We start from the raw sequence: 5,104 nt of genomic DNA, 5'->3' as shown, positions 1-5,104 counted from the left end.
AAAAAATGTAATCCTCAATCCTTTGGTCTTTTGCATTTTATTACATTTATTAGCAAAAAAATGTTTCAAGGAATTAGATTGCCATCAGACATTTCAGCTAAATTTCTTAAATAATGATCTTAACATTTTTATTTTTCAATTAATTATTAAATCATTATTATCAGAGTTTTATTTTAGAGTGGATACAAAATCTTTTTGAATGAAAATGGAGAAACGATCTTTTACTCGTCTTAAAATTTCCCTTTTGACAGGTTTAAGACATTGTACTTCTATCCAAACACAAAATCGTTTTACATATGCGTGGGCCAGTGGCGCAACGGATAACGCGCCTGACTACGGATCAGGAGATTCCAGGTTCGAATCCTGGCTGGCTCGGACGCCATATTCTTTTTACAATGAATTACAGTTTGCGCAGTTATGACATAAAAATTATGAAATATTTCGATGAATTCCCCTTCTTAATTATCTGAAAACTTGAATTTCAAAATTTTAATTGTTAGTAACAAATATTTGTGATTGAGAAGACAAGTCAATCCACACAATAGCATAAAAATAAATCTAGAACCATAAACATTATTTATTTAAAAAAAAAAAAAAAGCAAAGTTCGAAATAATGCAGTAATAAACAATTATATCGATCACAAATGCAAAAACATTCGGGCAATTTTTTTTTTTTTTTCATTACCGTTAATCTACTTGGACTATAAACTGGTATTTCCTAAATAAAATTCTGTGTCAGAATTTTTTAATTTAAGTCACGATTACAAACTGAGATGATAAAAATGTACGTTTCACCGAATTTATGTTTTACCGAATGTTATATTTATTTACCGAATTTACGTTTCATAAAATTAGAACTTAACAGTGATTACTGACTCACAAGTATATAGGATGTTGATGTTAACACTTTATGGAGAAGTATGGCAACTAGGGATTGCAATACCGGACCAAAATTTCAATACCGGTATTCGGTATTTTTCAGATCTTAATACCGGGATACCGGTTTTAATACCGGTATTAGAAATTTTAGAAAAATAAAGAAAACTCAGGTGTTTCTTTGTTTTATTTGCCAGTTTCATTAGAGAGTGTAAATGTTACAAAAAATAATTTGTAACATAAAATATAAGAGTATATAAAGAGTCACAAAAAAGTAAAGGAACATCTTATTTATTTAAATCATAAAAAAGTGTAAATATCACTATTTAGTCTGTGGTACTATTAAAATTTTTTGAAATTTGATAATAAAAAACATAATGCATCAATTGTACTATCATTAAGCCTGAAAAGTAATTTTGTGAAAAAATGACCAGCTGTCAAAAACGCTCTTTCGGCATCTACGCTAGTTGGTGGTACTGTTAGGAATGAGCGATATACTTTTTCCAAGTATTTATCTATATATCCCTTATCTTCAACTAAATCGATTTCTCGTCGGGTGGATTTTGATATAGCTGATTTCTGTATTGTATTTTTGTTCATTGAAATTTTTTTATTTATCGCTAATTCTAATTTTTGTTTCAAGAGACAATTCATTTTCACTAACGACATTGATATCATCATAATCTTCGATAAGTGAACCGTATTCTTCTGAATGTGTATAGGTTTGTGGGTAAAAACATTTAAGAAAATTTACTATAAACTTAATCAGATTTGAATTGGTTATTTTCTTTTCTTCTTTTTCATTTTTAAAATCATTATAATTAAGTAAATACCATAAGACATTTTCTATTTCGGTAGGCCTTTCAACTGTGTGATTTTTCAATGTAATATATAATTCTTCAGCTAGTGATGTGTGCTGTTCTTTCAGTGATTGCAACATGAAATTTATTGTTGCATTAGCTGTTAATAAATTAGAATCTCTCTGACATAATGCCTCAACAGTCAGTTTTATTGGAAGTAGAGCTGATGCAGTTCTGGTTATTGAGTCGAATTGACTATCTGAAAAATTAATTTACGAGTTGAAGTCGATTATTGCTTTTTGAATTGGATTTCTCAGTTTCAAAAATCGTTCCATCATTGGGAGTAAACTGTTTCAACGTGTTTTAGAATCTAATATTAACATACATTCTGTTTTATTTTCAGTTAGCATATATTTTAGTAATATGTCATTTTTTATAGGGGAACGTTTAAATATCTTAACAATTTTTTGAACTTTATAAACTATAGGAAGCAATTCGTGATTGGTTAATATTTCATTAGAAATATTCATTAGAAATATCTTCTTCAGCAATGAGATTGTCATTATTTTCATTGTCAATATCACTCACTCTCACTCTTACTCTCTTCAAAGTTGGAATCCGAAGTTTCTATATCCACAGTATTTGGATTCTTCTGTTCTTTATTTTTTGATATCTATTACTCCTAATTGAATTCCATCAGCATAACACAATTGCTGATTTGCACCCATCAACTTTCTAACTTTGTTCATAACTGTTGCTCCATCAGTCGTTATGGATAAAATATTTTCTTTCAGGGATAATCCATGTTTCGCTAATTTAGATTTCAGCAATTAATTAAGCCATTAATTTCGTCCATTAGGGAGATATAAAAGCAGAAGCGTATACTATTTTGCTATGTTCGCGATACCTGAACGTATAGTGGAGACAATTTTAAAAATTTCTAGTAAATACCGAAAAACCGGTATTTAAACTTGTGAATACCGGTATTACAAAATCGTACAAATAGCTCAAAATACCGGTATTCGGTATCCCGGTATACCGGTATTGCAATCCCTAATGGCAACGTTCTTGGCAAGTTTTGTAAGTCTTGCAAGACTTGGTATAGTGTGAATTTTTAACGATAAAAGATTTTTAAAGGTTATAAATGTACGTATTTATTAAACGTAGTTCATTGAATATTAGATGAAATATTATAAATATCACCATAATTAAATAATTAAACAGGGTAAATAGATAAAAGCAAGAGAGCCCGCAATTTTGAAACCGAATTGAGGCCTCGATTTTTTTTCCCTTCTTTATTCTTGTGGTATTTTCAGCGTAGTTCCATATTATATGTATGTTACCATTAAAGTATATAATGCAGTTATTTCATAAAATGCCTAGTTATTCCATGAAATAACTGATCGTGTCCGTTAAAGTGTAAAACTCTCTTGTATTTCATGGTTTAACTAGTTATTTCATAGAATAACGATCTGCAACCCGTTAAAGTGTAAAATAATCTATATCATATATCTCGCACGACAAACAGTATTAAATAATTCCATTACGAAAGTATGTCTTGTCTGTTTAAAAGAATGCAGTGAAGATATAGTTTGCTTCAAATGTATGGAGCCTGTCCATATATCATGTTCGGAAAATTATGTTTCAGAAGATGAAATTGAGCAGAAAATCTGCAAATTGTGTTTTAATGAACTTAATGCTCAAAGAGAAAGAGAAAAGACTAAAAAATATTTAGAAATTCAAGCGAAAAAGATGAAATTAAGTCGGATAAATCTTATTCTGAAGCCTCTGGGGGGTTTACCGTCCGTATCCCAGTGCCTGAAGTTGACAGAGGGAAAGGTGATGCCAAATCTATTTTAGCTCTCATCGTAAAAATAACCGAAGAAGGATTTTTCCAATTGGGCACAAGAAACGGCCGCATAAAACAATTATATTCCCGATCCCAGTTCAGTGTCTGCGAACAAAAATTAATTGAAATCGAAGAAGTACCAGATGTAGAAATATCGCTCCGGTCGGTTGCTACAACTCAAAGTTTAGGTACTGGTCAGGGATTTAAAAAATGTTCGTGTAAAACCCAGTGTGTCAACAAAAAAATGTTTTTGTTTTAGAAATAATGTTCTTTGTCATTCCAAGTGTCATTTTAGTAATCCTTGTTGTAACAAATGATTTTATGGTACGTTTCCATAAATACCATTTATACGCTGCATAAATGAGATAAATGGCTTCTTTTTCATTTTAATTGTCCATCATTAGTTTAATTTCATTTGAGATCAATTGTTTATTTTACACTTTAACTGTCTCTCATGAGTTAATTTATAGAATACCTAGTTATTTCATAGAATAACTAGTTAAAGTATCAAATGAATAACATATTACACACTTTAACGGACACGATCAGTTATTTCATGGAATAACTAGGTATTTTATGAAATAACTGCATTATATACTTTAACGGTAACATATATATATACAAAAAAAGTACCAACTTCAATGATCGTAAGTGAATTTTGAAACATAAAAGAAATACTAAGAATCTTGTTCTGAAATATAGACGACACTTGATTTTAATTTAATTGTAAATTCGAATATACGCTTCTAGTTATTCAAATCACAGTACAAATTAAACGGCATGTGAAATAACACACATACGTATAAAAGAAGAAAAAATCTAGCCTCATTTCATATCAAAGATACGGAACCTCTTGCAGTTATACAATTAGTTTATTTAATGATTTAACTCTGGCGATGCTTACAATTTCATATCGAATAATAGTAATATTTTAAATTCTACTTTTTTAGATAATGACTTTTTAAAAAAAAATTCTAGAATTATTTTTTAAATAGTAGTGTGGACCGACTCGTCACTTCAACCCCAAAAGTTTGTGAATCTTTCATTTCGAGCACCAATAAATAAAATTAATGAATTCAAGATTTCAGATAATTAAGAAAAGTGAATTCATAGAATCATTTTTAAGATTTCAGAATTGGAATACATAATCAAGCAAAACTTTTATGTTTACAAAAGGAGTCATTTCGAGCCAGCCAGGATTCGAACCTGGAATCTCCTGATCCGTAGTCAGGCGCGTTATCCGTTGCGCCACTGGCCCACGCATATGTAATAGGATTTCGCACGTCTTACAATTGTCAAAACGCACGATGTTTAACAATTTGTAAGAGGCGGGTTATATATATATGCATGTACATTAAATATAATGTAAACGTATATAAAAGTTAGAGGAAACGTTTACTTTTTTTTTTATCATAGAAACATTCCACAAGTTTCAAATAAATGCATAATGTCATGATTCAAAAAGAAAATAAAAAGACAGAAAATATTAATTTAAAAAAATTCTAAAATAGAAACGTAACAATCAAACAAACAAAAACTGGAAATTGTTAATTTACGCATTTTAAGCGCGATTCTAAAT

General features: G+C 29.7%; 2 non-coding genes across 2 annotated transcripts; one reads left to right on the top strand and one right to left on the bottom strand.

Annotated features, from left to right (window-relative positions):
* Positions 1 to 302: 302 nt before the first annotated feature.
* Positions 303 to 375, top strand: Trnar-acg (transfer RNA arginine (anticodon ACG)). The gene has a single exon. It is a non-coding gene; the product is annotated as a tRNA-Arg (tRNA).
* A 4,335-nt stretch (positions 376 to 4,710) lies between these two features.
* Positions 4,711 to 4,783, bottom strand: Trnar-acg (transfer RNA arginine (anticodon ACG)). The gene has a single exon. It is a non-coding gene; the product is annotated as a tRNA-Arg (tRNA).
* Positions 4,784 to 5,104: the final 321 nt, after the last annotated feature.

The sequence above is a fragment of the Argiope bruennichi genome, chromosome 11, assembly GCF_947563725.1.
Source record: "Argiope bruennichi chromosome 11, qqArgBrue1.1, whole genome shotgun sequence".
In the NCBI taxonomy this organism is placed as follows: domain Eukaryota; kingdom Metazoa; phylum Arthropoda; class Arachnida; order Araneae; family Araneidae; genus Argiope; species Argiope bruennichi.
This window is presented reverse-complemented; position numbering and strand designations above follow the sequence as displayed.